This window comes from Phyllobates terribilis, unplaced genomic scaffold (assembly GCF_046119375.1).
Source record: "Phyllobates terribilis strain yellow unplaced genomic scaffold, ASM4611937v1 Scaffold_34__1_contigs__length_13252353, whole genome shotgun sequence".
Lineage (NCBI taxonomy): Eukaryota > Metazoa > Chordata > Amphibia > Anura > Dendrobatidae > Phyllobates > Phyllobates terribilis.
Window position 1 is genome coordinate 7389821 of NW_027362794.1, and position 21281 is coordinate 7411101.

Sequence of the window (21281 nt, forward strand, 5' to 3'; positions counted from 1 at the left end):
ACAGCATCTTGAAGCGCATGCTATTCCATCCGGTTTCGTTTAGTTGGACCATCATTTATTTTTCAACAGGAGAATGACCCCAAACACACCTCCAGGCTGTGTAAGGGCTATTTGACCAAGATGGAGAGTGATGGGGTGCTACGCCAGATGACCTGGCCTCCACAGTCACCAGACCTGAACCCAATCGAGATGGTTTGGGGTGAGCTGGACCGCAGAGTGACGGCAAAAGGGCCAACAAGTGCTAAGCATCTCTGGGAACTCCTTCAAGATTGTTGGAAGACCATTTCTGGTGACTAGCTCTTGAAGCTCATCAAGAAAATGCCAAGAGTGTGCAAAGCGAAATCAAAGCAAAAGGTGGCTACTTTGAAGAACCTAGAATATAAGACATATTTTCAGTTGTTTCACACTTTTTTGTTAAGTGTATAATTCCACGTGTTAATTCATAGTTTTGATGCCTTCAGTGTGAATGTACAATTTTCAAAGTCATGAAAATACAGAAATATCTTTAAATGAGAAGGTGTGTCCAAACTTTTGGTCTGTACTGTATACTCATTACTTAGTTTATTTTTCAATTTTCTTCTTTCTTACTTACATTTTTCACATCTGCTTACCCCCCCCCACTGTTTATTCATAATAGGTCACTAACATTCATTCATTCACCTTTCACACTTCTGTTTTACGTTTCAGGACATGAGGCTCCTTGTATATTTATTGCGCTGAGCCCAGCCGGCTGTTATTTGACCCTTGTGTTCTAACGTGGAGCGTAGAAGTCGCCATCTTGTTTTGCGCTCCAACGCTGAACGCATACCGCCGTCACTTCTGCCCTATTGATGCGCTCAAGCGAGTCGAGTCACGCGGACCGGATGTGACGTTGACATGTCATGCATGACGATCCCTCTCTCTGTTACCAGCTAATCGCGGCTTGCTATATCGCACTTTGCACCCTTTTTGGCTGACTCCGGCTTAAATACCAACTCTGCCTTTTTGTTCCTTGTCCCTAGTCAAAGCCCAGATGGCGAAAAGTGCGTTGGGTGCAGCAGCATGTGTGTGTGGTTTCAGCTCATGCCGGTATGTTAATTTTTTCTGGCGATATGGCACCACAGAGATCCCGCAGAATCCCACTACTGCCACCACATGTGAAGGATCCACACCTCGCCACCCGCCTGACATCACAGTTACGTCTGACGGATCACATGATATGGATCTGCCCTTTGCACCAACGTGACGTTCCGCACCCCCTCGAGGACGCGTAATGTCAGATTGGTTCAGTTCTACACAGACACCCCCTGTCCACACAGGTACAGGAAGGTACCGGGCGTGAGAAGAGGTTGCCCACTCAGTGTCTGACGTGGCACCACACTCGCTCACACCCCTGACAGGCTGAGAGGCCCCTTCCACTAGCCCCAGTGAAACAGAACCTTGTCAGCCTGGTAGAGCTGCTACCAGTTTCTATTAGATATAAGCCCCCCGGTCCGTTAACGGGAATTATCGGGCCAGAAACCAGCCCCGGTATCGTGTTAGTTGGACCGTACAATGGACATGAGGATTCGTGGATCGAGATAAAAGATCAGCCCAAGGTTAAACTATATATTTAATCGCCATCACATCGCCTATATACATAAGGATTATAAATACATAATGGTCAGAGATGCAAACACAATAGTAGTGGTACAAAAGATAAAAACAGATATTAAGAGTGAGTTACCAGTCAGATGGAAAGCCTGGCTTGTGGGGGAGGGCTGCCACATGGGAGGCTTGTGGGTCCCTCTGTGGGGATGACTTCCCTCACATGATGAGTTATCGCGACCTCCCAGAGAAAAAGCCCTAGGCTAGAACTGCAGGAGCTTTTAAACTCTCTGGGTCACTCCCCCTCCTGCCCCCTGGACTGGACCTAAATCTCCACCCATGGCCTCCCTCAGCTATAAACTCCAAAAACAAAAATGGGTTATACTTCCTTAATGGACGGTCCTAGGGAGCCGGTTCTGGTGTCATCACGATCCAGCCGGGCCCCTGCTACACGAGGAGACTAAAGACAGTGGCCCTACGGGTCTTCAAAAGGCTGTGTCTGGTATCTCCCCATCCCTACGCGCTAGACTGGGCTGGGAGTAAGGCTGACATTCCCCATTCTCTTGGGATCTTGAAAATCTATTTTATAAATAACTAGGACATATAGCATTTCCATAATTTGGTATTGAATTATAGTTGTCTGACACAAAGGGAACGGCATGGCTTGGATCTCCAGGGGGTCTTCCTATTGAAGCCCACCAGCTAGCTGGTGGGGGTGTAATTTCTTGGCTTGGAGCTGCTAAGTGAGATATTTGTCACTCACTCTCTCGGGCCCCCTTCCTCCTTCTTGGCTGTAGAAGTGTCCAGTTACAACTGTATGCAGTAGATCTTTATAATCCCCTGCCAAATAGGATACAATGATTGACATGGGATTATATCTACAATATTCTTTACATATTTTGTATTTTTATTGCATCGTTTTATTCTGAGAGCTATAACTTATTTTTCAGCTGATGGAGCTGTATGGTGGTTTGATTCTTGCGGGACAAGATGACGTTTTCAGCGGTACCATTTTTATTTACATTTGTCTTTTTGATTGCGTTTTATTCCATTTTGTGTTCGGCGGTATGATGATAAAGCACTGTTTTTTGCATTTTTTTTTACACCGTGTTCACTAAATGGGTTAACGAGTGGGACAGTTTTATAGGTCAGGTCGTTCTGGACGTGGTGATACCAAATATGTTTAATTTTATCGTTTCGTATAATATATTTTTATTCTTTAAGATTTTTTCATTTTGTTTTATATTTTTCCAATTTTTTTTTTACTTTCTGACACTTTTTTACTTTGTACTACTATGGGACTTTCATTTTTTTGCAGGCTGATTGCTTGTATAGCATGGGGATGCAGCAGCATCTCTAAGCTATGCAGGCTGTAAGCTCTGCACTGACACAAGTTAGATAGATAGTGCTCTGCACATGATCTAACAAACTTGCTGGTGCCTGGTGACCCGGATGTAGTCACGAAGACATCGGGTCACCATGGCAACAAACAAGACCACCCCACTGAGACAGCGAGGGGTCTCCGATCCAAGGTAGGAGGGGCTGTCTTACCTCAGCCTGCTCCCGAAATGCTGCGATCGACTTCAAATCGCAGCATTTTGGGGGTTAATGTGCCGGGCTGCTCCTGGCACAGAATACTGGGTGTCAGCTGTCAGAATCAGCTGACACTCGGAGTCAAACGCGCCAGCACAGCATGTGTGCGGGCGCGATCGTCGAGGTGTAATAATACGTACCTGGTCATTAAGGCCCAGGGCACAGGGATGTCTTATTACGCCTCATGCCAGAAAGGGGTTAAAGAAATTTTTGTATGACTGTGACGCTGGATTTCCTGCATTTCCATTGCTGGTGAGCTGGATTTTTCCTATAAAGTCTGTTAGTGCAGTTAATAGTTACCATCCGTTTTCCTCTAGTCAGATAGGTTGAGATCACTTGGACACTAAGTTTGTGTTAAAAAACTCAAAAGAGAATAAAAAAAGTTAGAGAAGACCTCCATGTGTTATACACGTATTTTCCCATCAATATTTTGCCACAAATCAATTTATTGTGGAAAACTCATCATGGCTGGCAAACTGAAATGTTACCAGATTCTGTCATCTGCTCCTCAATGTTTGCTGATCCCTCAGTGCACACGGTGTATAATGCAGTCACAGCACCCGGCACTTACTTCCAGCTGTTAGGAGGTGCTGGGAAGTTTCCTTCAGTTTAATGCTGACTGATATTATAGTGAATGATCCCCAGTGAATAGACCATGCTGGCGATGTGGAGCATTATTCTATTCAGGGGTCGCCCACCCGTCACCTCCAGTGACTCCGCTCAGTAAGCGCTGCAGCTGCAAGAACTGGTAATAATCAGTGTGGGGCGTCACATTCCTCCCGCAGCGGCCATTTCATCCATCTGCCACATTCTTACACTGTCTTCTCCACATTTACACCATCTAGTTAGTTAGTTACTTAGTTTCTGCCAGAAATGTGAGCTACAATTTTGGTGTAATTTCTGGAGTAGAATGTTAGGCCCCTCCCCTCTCATATAAGCCACACCCCTTTTCAGCTAAGCCACGCCTCTTGTCAGACAAGGCACAGAAAGGGTTTAAAACATGTGAAGCAAATCATGAAATACAGATTTTGCTGCACAGAACTACAGGATTCTGTCATTTAGCTGATAAATCTCTCCCAGTGACTTCTGATTAATATTTAGATTTGTATTGAACATAAACCGCAATCGTATGACCATTAATAGATAACCAGCCTTCTTTATACACGTTCAATTGTTACCATAAGTTATTTTCCCCCAAAATATCTCTGCAGATCCTCTAAATGAATCTATGTAAAATATGAAGAGCTATATATGGAGAGCTATATATGGAGAGCTATATATGCCCCCACATTATCTGCACAGGGCCACATAATATACAGTATTTGGGGAACATTATAGTAAAATGTATTATAGCACTATAACAGCATCCGGTCCCTTTAAATCTTCAGATACTTCTGTCACCATGGTAACTGCATTTCTGAACAACCAATAGGATTGCTCAGTTTGAATTTGAAAAAAAAAAAAGAAGTCAGTCTGTTATATCTCATCCGAGTGTGAAGACAGACACCTGCAGTCAGCGCGAGATTCCAGGTATAAGACGTCTATAAGATAACGGAGGAGCCACATCCCATCACACGCACTCACAGACCACAACCAAGACGTCCTGAGAAATCTGCTCATCACCAACTTATTATTCCCCAACACACAATAGGATGAGATATCAGGGGGTGAGGCCGCACTCGTCACATCTCCCATCTGGATGGATCCGGCGACAAGATCCCGATATTTACCCCCCGCTCTGCTCCTCCATGGGGAACGGCCCCGGCGCACACAGGATGGCCGCAGTGTAGTATTGCTAGTACTCTGCACGATACCCCGTCCTCCATATATACCACATACTAAAGGGGAGCTCCCAACAAGTTATCACCTATCTGCGGGATAAGATCAGAGTCCGACCACTGGGAACCACCAATCGCCAGAACAGGGCCCTGTTATCCTGTTAGGAGGCAGCGGCAGTACCCTCGCCCAACCACCGAGGGTGCCAGAGAACGTTGAGTACAGCTCCTGCAGGCCCCAGAGATGGTGAATGGAGCGGCGGTGGAGCATGTGCACCTCCTCTACCATCTAATGGGGATAAAAGTTCTGGTGACGGCTGGAGTTCCCAGCGGACGGACCCCACTGATCTATAAGTCATCACCTATCCCAGGTATAAGTGATAACTTGTTCCAGCTGAAAATCCCCCTGTAATGGAGCCGACATATGTAACAGTCAGTATCCTATACATTTCCCAATGTTGCCCTTCCCCTGCACCAGAATTTATAGTCAAAACCCCTGCTGACTATTCCTGATGTTTCATAGGATTTGGCTACATTGTCAGTGAAGATGTCAGCAGTCACCATGTGCCCCGGATACGTCCCCCCTGAGGAGATACTGAGAAGACTGGCGTATTGTACGAAGCTTCTCCCTTCTCCCCTCTACAAGAAGGAGCGCCTCATGCCAACCAACCCAGAAGCCCAAAGAAGGTATACTGTAAGGAGAGAAGAACGGCCCGCTCCACCCATAAGCATCCAAGCCAGGGAGAAAAGGGAACGGGAAGAAGAAGAACAAATGGCTCTAAGAGAAATGCTGGACTATCTGGATGAAGAGGAAGACAAGAAAGAAGAGCAGAAGGCGGCAAAGAAGATCAAACTGGACATTAAGCTCCCGAGAAGCAGCACAAGAAGAAGCAGGACCAGGCCGCACAACTTCCACCACCAAGTCAGCCAAGTCTTCCCTATGACAAGAAAGAAGAACATCCTGTGGACCGTCCTGCTGGGACCTCTCTGCCGATAACATCAGATGCGGCATTACCGGCCCGTAAGTATAAAAACACCAGTAATAATAATAGCAGGAGAATAGTAATATAGTGGTAATAGATCAGTATTAGACTAACAAGAGTCATTATATTAGTGATAATAAGAAAGTCATAAAAGTAGTAATAAAATATCCGTAGTAATAGTACAGTAGTAGGTGGAATAGCAGTGTGATCCGGGGTCCTAGGACTGATCGCCTTTTCTCGGGGTCAAGAAGGAATTTTTCCCCTGTGACACAAATTGGCTGAATGTGTCCTGGGGTTTTTGCCTTCTTCTGGATCAACAGTGTAGGTATAGGGTAGTATTAATGATAATAGAAAAGTTAGAATAATAGTTATAAAATAGCAGTATTAATAATAGTAAGAATATAAAATAGTTATATCTATAAAAAGAACAAAACACTAAATTAAAATAATTATAGTAGTAGCTCAATCAGTAGTGTAAAGTGAAATAGTCATAGAAAAGTTAGAATAGTACTATAAGATAGCAGGACGTAAGTAATAAATATAAAATCTATAAAAAGAACAAAACCTAATCTAAAAGTTAGAATAGTTCTGTAATAAAATAGCGGGATATTAATAATAGTATAATATCTATAAAAAGAACAAAACCCTATATATAAAATAATAATAACTATAGTAGTAGTATAATTAGCGCTGCAATATTAATTAGATAACTAGTAATAACATAATTAGGTTTGATCCAGGGTCCTAGGACTGATCGCCTTTTCTCGGGGTCAAGAAGGAATTTTTCCCCAGTGACACAAATTGGCTGAATGTGTCCTGGGGTTTTTGCCTTCTTCTGGATCAAAAGCTTTAGACATAGGGATTTTAGTAATACCATTATTAGAGTCACAAGAGTAATAAAAAAATGATAAAACTAATAAATAAAGTAAATAATAAAAGGTACATTTTTAATAAATCGTAAAAATGGTAGTAATAATAAGATATTTGTGAGGCCGAGTTCCAGTTAGTAAATAAATTAGTGTTAGGTTAGTGTAGGAACCCATCTGAAGAGGTCGCCTTGTCGTTGGCAGATGGGCTCGCACAATTTGCTCAAAATGTGCGCTAAGAACCTCATAGTTACAGTACAGACCAAAAGTTTGGACACACCTTCTCATTTATAGATTTTTCTATATACTTAACAAAAAAGTGTGAAACAACTGAAAATATGTCTTATATTCTAGGTTCTTCAAAGTAGCCACCTTTTGCTTTGATGACTACTTTGCACACTCTTGGCATTCTCTTGATGAGCTTCAACTTTTGGTCTGTACTGTACATCTATAGTAAATCTAGCAGTAATACCATTCAGGGGATATAGATATACATGTATATACTCGTTTTGTGAATAACTTTTTGTGCAGCACCACAGCAGCAGGTATACAGGTATAGGGAGCTCACATCTAATGATAGTGTTACAGTGATATTATAGCTGGGCCTTAACGGGAATCTGTCAGCAGGTTTTTGCTATGTAATCTGACAGCAGCATGATGTAGGGACAGAGACCCTGATTCCAACGATGTGCCACTTACTGGGTGCAGCAATTGTGATAGAATCACACTTTTCTCTGTAGCAGAGCTCAGATGTTGAGCCCTGTATAACCCCGAACACACCATTGATTGGCAGCTTTCTATGTACACTGTATATTGACAGAAAGCCGCTAACCAGTGATGGCGGTGTGGTTGGACTAGGAGACACGAGACACCTAGTCTTGTAGTGATAACGTCCTGCTGATAAAATACTGATTGTATTAAAACAGCAAAACACACCCAGTAATTGACACATCACTGGAATCAGACTCTCTACCCTTAACCTGCTGAAAGATTAAGAATAACTGGTTCCCGAGAAGCATCGAAAATATACTTCACAGTCAGGATCCAGCACCCGCTCAATAGTGCACATTTTCATCAGGCAGGTGTCGTCAGGGCACCTACGAGATCTGCAGCAGTCGTACAGCTGTATTACACAGTCCCGCTGCTGGAGGAGCTATTCCTGATCCTGGCAGTTTAACCCCTTATACCCCACCGTCAGTAGCAACCACAGCATCTAGATGGTTTGGACAGAAGGAGAGGGAGATACGATTACGGTGCAGATGAGTTTCTATAGAAGTTGGGGTCCTAACAGTGACCCCCATGACTGACATCTTACAGCTCCTATTAGACCTTGACTGCAGAAAGGTCTATTAGGACATCGGTCAAAGTAATGTCACCTGCTCTGCAGCTACTGGAAATACCTAGGTCTGATTACTTTCCCATTTGCAAAATGTGATTTTGCGCTGCACCTACAGCAGCACTGTTTTACCATCATCATCAGTGACAGGACCTCCAGCCTTTCCTGAGATTGATCAGTGGAGGAAGAAGCTTTCAGTTCCTTGTTCCACCATTCAGTTCACCTGTATGTCTCTGCTAGCAGCTGATTGGACTGGTTAGTGCCACCAGCTGTGACATGCCACTGCTGCCTTGCACTGTGTGCAGGCACAGGAGGCTGAAGGAGGAGGGTCCGGCAGAAACTGGGTGTGGTGTTAGTTGTGACTTCATGACTAGTCTCCGAACAGAACACGAAAAGACTAGTCAGGATGTGACCAGGTCCTCCAAAATCAGGAGTGAGGCTGGTCACATGCTGAAGTATAGTATGTAGGCAACGGTGCAGAATGCTGACAGTGAGTATATTACAAGGGGTCAGCATTCTGCAACTTAGACACACACATTGAAAAGTATAAAAGCTCGGACAACCCCTTTAAAGAGGTATTCCTATTTTGTTAACACACACCATACACTTTTTGCACATAATGGTCCTAAGCCCAGAAGTAGCAGAATTCTCTACACTTGTCTCCATTAGTAGCAATAATATCACTCGATGCCTCGTAGTCCTCCAGCTGAGAAATTGTCATTTCTCATTACACAAAACTTCATTTATGGACATCTATGGTGATTTCTTTGCCTGTGTGGATTGGATGGGCTGTTACCGACATCTGGTGAGAATTTCATGGCAATAGCACCTTTAGAAATATATTTACTTAGAATAGTAGTGACGTGATGAATACTTATTCCACCGCTGTTTGTTCCGGGAAATAGTCATGGGATAGCCGCCATAAGAAAGCTTGTCCAGCCGTCACTATTCCTCCTGCCCCCGCTATACACATGCACACTCCACAGCCAAGAGGGCATTTATTCTCACCAGAGAGATAGCCGCTGTCAGACGCCTCTGGTGACAGCTTCTCTCAGAAGAAAAGGATTGGGCATGCTGATATCCAATATGCCTGATCTTTCCTTCCCAGACATGAAGAAACACCATACATGTTAGGTGGTGAATATGAGCAGGCTTGGTCCACATCCACCCAGTGAGTGTGAGCATTGTTACCGGGAGTTCACACTAATAAATCCCTTGTGCATTTGCAATGTGATCTACGAGCAGAGATTCATGGCTGACCCTATGATTCCCGCTGCAGGTTTAGGCTCTGTGTACACAGTGCCTTTATCAGGCCGGTACGCTCCACAACCCGTCTGAAGAACAACCACCCAATAAATAGATAGAATGACCATATACCCTGCAATGTAATCCGCCTCGCTGTGCACATGGTCAGTCCTTTAACCGTTTCACGTTTATGAAGAGGCCACGCGGTTAGAAGTGACCGCTCCTTTCTCCAGGCGGTTTCTGCTCGGAGTTCTCCCTGTCTCGGTTTCTGCAGCTTCTTCCTGTAGTAAAGCTGAGCGGGTCGCCGGCATCTACAAGACGTGGTGCGCACAGACCCTTATACTTATATCCAGAACACGGAGGACCACGGGAGCATTTTTCTTGCACACGTGAAGATCACGGAGGTGTGAATGAGACCCCACTCGTATCCAAGGTGCGGAGCACCGAACAGTCATCGTTTCTGGGGCGTCACCGGCAGATCTCTTCTAGGAGATCACAGTGGATCCGAGATCTCCAGCATTTCTCCATCTTTATGTCTCACTATATTGTGGCTGATATCAGCGACTCCACCCTTATAAATGTACAGAGGCCACAGGTGCAACACACCAGACCCCCTGACCACAACATCCCGGACCCCCTGACAACCAGGGCACAACACCCCGGACCCCCTGACCACCAGGCGGTCACTATGGGGGCTAATAGACTATGTTACTGGAGGAGAAAAGGATTTCTATAGAATCAGTAGGAAACACCCTGAAGGTTTCTCTTTGCGGCTTTTCTCCAGGATTTTCCTCACTCGTCATTTATCGCTTCTCATTATTGCCAGAATCCCAGTGGGTGAGGACGATCCCGGACAGCGCCCCCAATAGTGAAGTGCACCGAGGAGTTCACAAGATTCCTTTATATGTTGCAGGGGATTAAACGTCCTGCAGATTGAGGGGTTGGGGTCCTCAGACCCCCAACAATCATGCAGCAGACTTTATAGAAACCCCTGAGCAGCAGAAGCAGTGAGCGGCTGCAGGAGCGTGCACACAGTGCGGTGTGAGGACCAGAGACTTTCTATGGAGTCCATACACAATGTGCTGAGCGCTCTGGCAGGGAAATAACCTCTCTATTGGTGGTGGATCATAGGACCGCTGCAGACAATCAGTAGCTATAGATCGGCTGCAGACATCACATTCTATATGTAGGTATGGGCTGAGTGTGGGATGGAAATACTGAACAGCCCCTGCTGATCCCCCCCTAGTCCTCCATGCTGCTGGTCGGGTCCCACCAGGCTCCTTGCCCAGTACTGTTGGCATGTGACTGCTGTTAGAACCTTGCTGTTAGGTTTTTTTTCCTTTGCTGGTCACATGACCTTGTTGGCCTATTTAATCCTGCTCCGCCCTTCTGGCTTTGCTGGACTTCATTGTATATCTACTTTCTAGCTAGCCTGTGCTCTGTGTCTTGCTCTGTTAGTTTGCTTGGTCTACGGACCTCTATGTTCTATCTATTTTGTTTGTTCGTCTGTCTGCTACTATTTCTGTTAGTAGGTGTCCCATATTCCTCCCAGTCCTTAGTACTTGTAGGGATTCCCTCCCCACATCTATAGGTCTCCGTACAGACTAGATTAGGACTTTAGCAGGTCTGATCGCAGGATCAGGTTCCCTGTTACATCGTAGGGATTCAGCTGAGTCCTATAGTAGGGACAGATCTCCTCTCTTTCCTTAGCTTTGGTAGCAGAACATAACAGTAAGTCCAGCCTGCAAATTCTCTAAGGAAAGATTTTTTTTTTTTGTTCCATCATGGTGTCGGTTCAGGATTTGGCTAAACACCTGCAGGGACTCTCTCTGGAAGTGGCCGAGCTCCGTCAGCACGTGAGTAACTGTCCTGGAGCATATTTCTTGGAGCCTAAGGTATGTTTGCCGGATTTATTTTTTGGTGAACATCGAGAATTTTTTTCATTTAAAAATGCTTGCTTATTGTATTTTCGTTTGAGACCCAAGTCCTCTGGGGATGAATCCCAGCGCGTAGGGTTCATAATGTCACTTTTGCGCAAAGAGCCTCAGGAGTGGGCCTTTTCTTTGCAACCTAGTGATACATGCTTCAGATCAGTGGATAGTTTTTTTTCTGCTTTGGGACTATTATATGATGATCCTGACCGTGTGGCATCAGCTGAGACTGAGTTGAGACGTTTAAAACAAGGATCAGGTAATGTCGAAAAATATTGTACTCATTTTCGTCGTTGGTCCACTCAAACAGGGTGGAACGATTCTGCTCTGAAAAGTCTATTTCTTGCTGGGCTCAGTGAAAGGGTTAAAGACCTGCTAATTGCTTATCCTACACCTGAGGATTTGCAACAGGCTATGCAATTAGCTATACGGGTGGATAGAAGACTGCGTGCAAGGGTTAATGAGAGCAAATCCTCTGCTATGTCAGTTTCTGGTTATGATAATGTGTGTACTAACAGTGGTGAACCGATGGAGATTGGATCGGTGGCACCTCGCTCTCAAGAAAAAGACCGTCGTTTTTCGGAAGGCTTGTGTTTCTATTGCGGAAAATCTGGTCATTTGATTAAAGGCTGTGAGCTTCGTATGAAGAAAGAAAAAAAAATGGTCAGTCACGCCCGTATTGCCTGTTTAAATTCCAAGGGTGTATTTTTAGCTGCTTCCACGATTGCTCAGGAAAAATTAATGGAATTTCGGGTGTTTGTTGATTGCGGGTCTACACTGAATGTAATTGATGGGGGATTCGTGGAAAAACTCAATTTAAAACCTGAACCTTTATCATCCCCCATTGCTGTGGTTTCTGTGGATGGCTCCCCTTTGAAGAATATTACTCTCAAGGTCAGTGAATTTCCTCTCACTATTAATGGTGTTCACCATGAGAAATTGGATTTGGTAGTGTTGAATAACTTGCCTTCTCCAGTAATATTGGGTTTGCCCTGGTTAAAATTTCACAATCCTGTACTGGATTGGTCTACCAGTGAAATTAAATCCTGGAGCCATAAATGTTATGACAAGTGTTGTAACGGGCGTATTGCAGCTTTGGATAGGGGAGAATTGCCTGTTCCTATTCAGGATTTTTGGAGAGTTTTTTCTGAGAAGGAATCGCAGGTTTTGCCTCCCCATAGAGACTATGATTGTTCTATTGAATTTGTCCCTGGAGCGACTCTTCCTAAAAGTTGTTTATTTAACCTTACTATTCCTGAGAGGAAGGCTTTGGAGGAATACATACAGACAAGTTTGGCCGCCGGTCACATTAGGCCCTCTAAGTCTCCTGTGGCGGTTGGATTTTTTGTTGTAAAAAAAAAGGACGGCGGTTTACGTCCTTGTCTGGATTTTCGTGAGATTAACAAAATTACGGTACGCAATCCTTACCCACTGCCATTGATTCCTGATCTGTTTAACCAGTTATTGGGGGCCAAGTGGTTCTCTAAAATTGACCTTAAGGGGGCATACAATCTGTTGCGCATGAAGGAGGGTGATGAATGGAAGACTGCTTTTAACACTCCTGTGGGTCATTTTGAGAATCTGGTTATGCCTTTTGGTCTTACTAATGCTCCTGCATTTTTTCAGAATCTGATTAATGACATCCTTAGACCTTTGATCGGTAAAAATGTGGTTGTGTATTTGGATGACATTTTGATTTATTCGCCAGATCTGGAGTCTCATTGGCGGAGCGTGCGTGAGGTATTACAGTTATTAATGGACAATTCGCTTTTTGCTAAGCTGGAGAAATGTGAGTTCGCTGTACAGAGAATTAGTTTTTTGGGCTACATTATCTCCAGCAAAGGTTTTGAGATGGATCCGGTTAAGGTTCAGGCTGTGCAGGAATGGCCTAGGCCTATTGGTTTGAAATCGATACAGAGGTTTTTGGGTTTCGCCAATTACTACAGAAAATTCATAAAAAATTTTTCTAGTATTGTCAAACCTCTGACTGATCTCACCAGGAAAGGTGCTGATGCGGTTCAGTGGTCTTCTGAGGCCATTGAAGCTTTTGTGTATCTCAAGGAGAGGTTCACCTCTGCTCCCATCCTTATGCAGCCTGATGTTACTAGGCCGTTTTTGGTTGAGGTTGATGCTTCCTCTGTGGGGGTTGGCGCAGTATTGTCTCAGGATAACGGGGATGGATTACATCCCTGTGCCTTTTTTTCAAAAAATTTTTCGGAGACTGAACTGAATTACGATATTGGTAATCGGGAATTATTGGCCTATTAAACTCGCATTTGAACACTGGCGCCACTTCTTGGAAGGTGCGGAATTTCCCGTTCAGGTTCTTACGGATCATAAAAATCTGATATATCTTGATGCTGCCAAGCGCCTGAATGCCCGTCAGGCTAGGTGGGCACTGTTTTTCTCGCGGTTTAATTTCTCCGTTACTTACATCCCTGGTACTAAGAATGTTAAGGCGGATGCCTTGTCTCGCAGTTTTTCTCCCATAGTCGGTGCTGAGAAAGAGGAAAACATTTTACAAGAAGGTGTTGTGATAGCTGCTTTAGACTCCGTTTTGGAAGATGAGATTCTTAAAGCTCAGGAGAATGCCCCATCTAACACTCCTCATGGGAGGTTGTTTGTGCCTGGGACCTTTAGGAGAGATTTGTTTGAGTGTCACGAATCTCGGTTGGCAGGTCATCCCGGAATCTCTGAGACTAAGAGACTGGTGGGTCGCAGTTTTTGGTGGCCTGGATGGCAGAAGGAAGTCATTAAGTGGGTGCGCCAATGTACTATATGTGCTAGATCTAAGTCCTCACATACTCCTGCTGCGGGGTTGCTTTGTCCTTTGGAGGTCCCCAGTGCTCCTTGGACACATTTGGCTATGGACTTTATAACTGACCTTCCCCCCTCTGAGGGTTTTACTGTCATCTGGGTGGTCGTGGACCGTTTTAGCAAGATGTGTCACTTGGTTCCCTTCGTCAAACTGCCCTGCGCTAAAACTCTCGCTAAGGCCTTTGTCAAGGAAATTGTCAGACTTCATGGCGTTCCTACTGACATTGTTTCTGATAGGGGTCCTCAGTTCGTGGCTCGTTTTTGGCGTGCCTTTTGTGACAGGTTGGGAATTCATTTGTCGTTTTCGTCCGGATATCATCCTGAATCTAATGGCCAGACAGAAAGGAAAAACCAGGATGTTGAGCAGTTCTTGCGTTGTTTTGTGGCAGACAATCAAGAGGGGTGGTCTGAGTTTCTGTCACTTGCCGAATTTGCTCTGAACAATCATACATCTTCTTCTGCTGGTTGTTCGCCTTTTTTTTGTTGTTCTGGGAGACATCCGTCGTTTGGGTCGTTCTCCAAGTTGGGATCTGCCGTGCCTGAGGAGGAGAATTTTTCCGGTGATTTGGAAAGAGTTTGGACGGATGTGCGTGGTAATCTTCAGGAGGCCAACAGAAAATCTAAAGACTACTTTGATAGGAAACGACAGGAGGTTTTGTTCGCTGTTGGTGACATGGTTTGGTTGTCCTCTAGGAATCTGCGGTTGAGGATTCCTTCTAAGAAATTGGGTCCCAAGTTTGTAGGGCCCTTTAAGGTGCTTCAGGTTGTCAACCAATCTGCTGTTAGGTTGGAGGTTCCTACCTCCTGGAGAATTAATCCGGTCTTTCATGTCTCTCTGTTAAAAAAAGCTGTTGTGTCGGATGGTGACGCCTCTGCCTCTGTTCCTCCGGTGGTGGAGGACGGGGAATATGAAATTTCTCGCATCCTTGACTCTAGACGGTATAGAGGTAGTTTGCAGTATCTTGTGGCCTGGAAAGGTTTCGGACCCAAGGATAACTCTTGGGTGAGGTCAGATGATGTTTCCGCGTCCAGACTTATCAGAGCGTTTCACAGGAGATTTCCTGATAAGCCTGGTCCTAGGGGATCCGGAGGATCCTCTTAGAAGGGGGGGTACTGTTAGAACCTTGCTGTTAGGTTTTTTTTCCTTTGCTGGTCACATGACCTTGTTGGCCTATTTAATCCTGCTCCGCCCTTCTGGCTTTGCTGGACTTCATTGTATATCTACTTTCTAGCTAGCCTGTGCTCTGTGTCTTGCTCTGTTAGTTTGCTTGGTCTACGGACCTCTATGTTCTATCTATTTTGTTTGTTCGTCTGTCTGCTACTATTTCTGTTAGGAGGTGTCCCATATTCCTCCCAGTCCTTAGTACTTGTAGGGATTCCCTCCCCACATCTATAGGTCTCCGTACAGACTAGATTAGGACTTTAGCAGGTCTGATCGCAGGATCAGGTTCCCTGTTACATCGTAGGGATTCAGCTGAGTCCTATAGTAGGGACAGATCTCCTCTCTTTCCTTAGCTTTGGTAGCAGAACATAACAACTGCTGCAGCCAAGTCAGTGGCCATACCTGCTACCACCACTGCTTGGATGGGACAGGCACGAGCCAACAATGGAAGAAGAGAAGAAACAGGCGGGGACCCGGCCAGCAGGACGGAAGAATGGAGGGGGGGGGATATCAGCAGGAGGGAGGAATGGAGGGGGGGTAATATCAGCAGCACGGAGGAATGGAGGAGGGATATCAGCAGCACGGAGGAATGGAGTGGGGGGGGTATCAGCAGCACAGAGGAATGGAGTGGGGGGGGTGTATCAGCAGCACGGAGGAATGGAGTGGGAAGGATATCAGCAGCACGGAGGAATAGAGTGGGGGGGATATCAGCAGCACGGAGGAATAGAGTGGGGGGGATATCAGCAGCATGGAGGAATGGAGTGGGGGGGATATCAGCAGCACGGAGGAATGGAGGGGGGATATCAGCAGCATGGAGGAATGGAGGGGGGATATCAGCAGCACGGAGGAATGGAGGGGGGATATCAGCAGCATGGAGGAATGGAGTGGGGGGGATATCAGCAGCACGGAGGAATGGAGGGGGGATATCAGCAGCATGGAGGAATGGAGGGGGGGATATCAGCAGCATGGAGGAATGGAGGGGGGATATCAGCAGCATGGAGGAATGGAGGGGGGATATCAGCAGCACGGAGGAATGGAGGGGGGGGATATCAGCAGCACAGAGGAATGGAGGGGGGATATCAGCAGCACGGAGGAATGAAGGAGGGGGTATACCAGCAGCACGGAGGAATGGAGGGGGGGATATCAGCAGCACGGAGGAATGGAGGGGGGGGATATCAGCAGGGCGGAGGACTGAGGGGAGGGAGATCAGCAGGAGAGAAGGTGCTGGGGTATATCTCATAGCACACTGGGACCGCACTAACATTAACGGCAGAAAATACAGTTGATAAAATATTCAGTTATCAGAAAATAATATAATAACATTTATACCCATCACTGGAGTGGACGTCCATATGTGCCACGGCCACCGGGCCAGGAGGAACAGCAGGAGGGTCCTTCACCTCCTCATGTGTATTACTCAGGGGCTACTCACATCTTATAGGGTCACATTGTAACCCGGAATGTAACGAACAGAATGGCACATAGCAACGCTGCAGCTAATCCCTGGTATATAACGATCACAATGGCACAGAGCGACGCTGCAGCTAATCCCTGGTATATAGCGATCACAATGGCACATAGCGACGCTGCAGCTAATCACTAGGACTTGGTTACAATCCGCTTCTTACAGCCAATCCCAGCTGTAGAATACTGGCAGATCAGCAGGTGATCGAGTCTCCCCGGGCACAGTGAGCGGCACAAGTCTCCCGGGCACTGGCAGCGTTACCAGGGCAGGTGCGAGTCTCACCCCATCACCCCAGACACCACACGCTATGGGCATCTCCTCCTGCCAGCGTCCCTGGCACTGCTGCGCCCCCATCTGACCAGTATGTGCGCACATCACACAGGACCCATCACCTGCTGCCAGTCCCGGCTGCCATCGCCTCTGCCAGCAGCAATCAGCAGCCGGAGGCTTCTCAGCCCGGGACATGGGCTGCGGTCACGGGGCTGCTACTTACCTGTGCCCGCAGCAGCGGCCGGTGATGGATGGAGGCAGCGGTCAGGCTCTCCCCGGCGCCCTGATAGGAAGGGCGGCTCACTGACAGGATCTCTCCGCGGAGTGTGGAGGAGACAGGGCGGCTGTCATCTCTGCTGCCCACAATCCACTGCGTTATATCAGACTGGAGACTCAACATTCCAGCCTGGAAAAGTGTGCCGCCACCTAGTGGCCAGCGACTGCACTCAGCAATTGTAATGGAAGCAACAGCAGAGATGCCCCGCCACCTAGTGGCCAGCGACTTCACCTGCACGCTAGTATTGGCTGCAACAGCAGAGGTGCCCCGCCATCTAGCGGCCATGTGCGGTAATGTCGGCAGCGGAACATGGAGGGAAGGAGTGATGTGCTCTGCTGCTTGTCTGCTGGACCTTGTAGTTCTAATGGATGGGGAGGACATTGTCCCCAGGGTGTCCTGCACATTAGTAGATGGCTGCACCAGGTCCTGGGTCACATAGTCCTATTGCTTCCTCTTTGCTTTCCAACTTTCTTAGTTTTTTTATTTGCAGTGTTTGCTGTAGTTTTTATCCTTACTATTTTGGGGTCCATACTGTGAAGATCTGAGATGGTGCATTTCAATAATTACTTAGGCAGGTTAATAATAATAATGATTTTTATTTTTATAGCGCCAACATATTCCGCAGCACTTTACAATTAAGCAGGGACATGTACATACAATAAGTTCAATACAAGGTAAGACAGTTTAAACTGTTACATGAGGAGTGAGGTCCCTGCTCCTAAGCTTACCATCTACAAGCAACACTATTTTATTCCTTACATCCATGGTAATACAGCAATTCCAGGTAAATGTCCAAAATACAATTGTCTCAGTCCACAAGATCCCCTCCCCGGGGAGGTAATTCCACTGCATTTGTGCCAAGCGATAATCACTATCCCCCAACTTTTGGTTGGCCCACATATTTCGTATCTCCAGCAAGTATAGTCTGTAGTCACAGTCCACGATTCTCCATATGACACATAAAACGATAGAAGCAAAGGTATCCAGTAGCAACAGTCCTTTAAGAAAATGTATCAAATCCAGACATTGGATCACGGATCCCACAACTGTAGCACATTTATTCAGCTCAGGTGATAACTGATCTCTACGCCATAAGCCATCGATTCATCCATGGTCCAGATCCTCAGACTAGATACTATCCCTTCAACGACATTCCACCAGCTCTAACCATGTGGCTTCTTTTCTCCTTCACTGGGATCAACCCTCTGAATGGACAGAACTGTTCCCACCCTCCCCCCAAAGCTAGTGGAGGTATTTTTCTCAGGTCAAACACATCACCTGGGTCTAGATGTGAGACTCCCTGTGGTGACGGCTCCACTGGATATACTTTCAACATTCACACAATGGGCCTATTATAATGCCTCAATAATACTGCCATACAGTGGTCAAATTAATTCCACCAAACAATCCCTAAATACCCACCATATGAAACCTCTAAAGAATAGTAACACATTACTAAAAACGACGATACAATAACTAAATAATGGCACCATACAGTCTATAAGAAAATAATTCCATAAAGTGGTCAAATAATTCTGTCATAAAATAATACCGCACGTACGGTGTGCAAAATGTTACATAGACCAGAGGTCCCCAACCGCCGGTCCGCGGACCAGGACCAGGCCGTTGGGGTTTTTCAGCCGGTCCGCGGGGAGAGGGGGCCCCTCCAGCCTCCAGCAGGGCCGCCATCAGGGCATGACTGCCCTGACTCCAGTATGGGGCCCGGCCGGTAGGAGCCCCCTCGGAGCCCCCCTCTTGTGCGTCTCTCTCCTCATGGGGCCCCCGGCCGCATGCTAAGCGCCGGGTCCGGGACATCTTAGCGCTGCGCTGCTGCGGCAGCACCTTCATGATTCCCCTGACTTCCGGTCATGTGACGGCGCCGTCACATGGCCGGAAGTCAGGAGAACCTGGTGTCAGCGATTTGGACGAGCGCCAGGATTCTGCAGGGATCGCATGGGGGTAAGTATAACAAGTTTTATTTTTTTTTAAATACAATTAACTAGGAGTGGGGGGAATGGGAGATGCACATGGGGGGAGGGGAGAGATGAGAGATGCACATGGGGGAGGGGAGAGATGAGAGATCCACATCGGGGGGAGGGGAGAGATGAGAGATGCACATGGGGGAGGGGAGAGATGAGAGATCCACATGGGGGGGAGGGGAGAGATGAGAGATGCACATGGGGGAGGGGAGAGATGAGAGATCCACATGGGGGGAGGGGAGAGATGAGAGATGCACATGGGGGGAGGGGAGAGATGAGAGATGCACATGGGGGGAGGGGAGAGATGAGAGATGCACGGGGGGGTGAGAGATGCACGGGGGGGATGAGAGATGCACGGGGGGTGGATGAGAGATGCACGGGGGGGTGAGAGATGCACGGGGGGGATGAGAGATGCACGGGGGGTGGATGAGAGATGCACGGGGGGGTGAGAGATGCACGGAGGGGGATGAGAGATGCACGGGGGGGGATGAGAGATGCACGGGGGGGGATGAGAGATGCACGGGGGGGATGAGAGATGCACGGGGGGGATGAGAGATGCACGGGGGGTGGATGAGAGATGCACGGGGGGGAGGGGAGAGATGAGAGATGCACATGGGGGGAGGGGAGAGATGAGAGATGCACATGGGGGGAGGGGAGAGATGAGAGATGCACGGGGGGGTGAGAGATGCACGGGGGGATGAGAGATGCACGGGGGGTGGATGAGAGATGCACGGGGGGGATGAGAGATGCACGGGGGGTGGATGAGAGATGCACGGGGGGGTGAGAGATGCACGGGGGGGATGAGAGATGCACGGAGCGGATGAGAGATGCACGGGGGGGATGAGAGATGCACGGGGGGGATGAGAGATGCACGGGGGGTGGATGAGAGATGCACGGGGGGTGAGAGATGCACAGGGGGGATGAGAGATGCACGGAGGGGATGAGAGATGCACGGGGGGTGGATGAGAGATGCACGGAGGGGGATGAGAGATGCACGGAGGGGGATGAGAGATGCACGGGGGTGAGCTGCACATGGGGGGGTGAGAGATGCACATGGGGGGGTTATGTTTACATAACTTTGTTGCCTTATGAAGGGCGGGGGGGGCCCCCAAAAATTTCTTGCACAGGGGCCCACTACAGTCTGTGTCCGCCCCTGGGATGAAGTAAATGCAGCTGAACAGCAGCTGTCAGGACAGCTGCCCTGTCCTGCTGCAGGGCGTGATGGGGCCTCAGTGATGCCGCTCCTGGCACAGCACATTATGTGGGGCTCCTGGCATAGCTCCTGGCGGGGACCTGGTCTACACTATATGATAAGTATGCACTAAACTCCAAATCCCTCCATTGCCCCGCCCCCATATGACCAAAGCCCCGCCCACCCCACCCCCTCCTTGCTGGGCCATGGAAAAATGATCTTGCTTCAAGCCGGTCCCTGGTGCAAAAAAGGTTGGGGACCACTGACATAGACTATAAAAATAGAAGCAATTACATTAGTATGAACAGAATTGTACAGTCCACAAAATGATGACACAAAGTTTCAGAATAATAGTATCCATAGTGCCAAAAACTACTACCATATGCTGGCCAAATAATATAGCCACACAGTTCTATGGAAAATAGTGCAATACAGTGCACAAAATAATTCTACCCCACAGTCCATAAATACACGTCAGAAAGTCCCCAAATAATAGTGCTGTACAATACTGAAATACACCGGCCAAATAACTGTGCCATAGTCCTGACATCACATCGTAAAGTTTATTGTATTAAAGTTTTAAATATTAGTACAATACAAATCATTACCTAAAAATACTGTTATACCCTGGCCGAATAATTGATAGATTAATGTCCCAAATACTGCACAAACAGCATAAAACCTTCCATATCAGTGTCAGCTCCCATACTCCGGAGGGCCCAATTCCCAACAAAATAAGCAAAATGTTGTGGACCAGGGTCCTCTCTCTGTGGAAAAGCCGCAGCGTATTATAGCAGCAGGAAAGCGGATGGAAGTTTACAAAA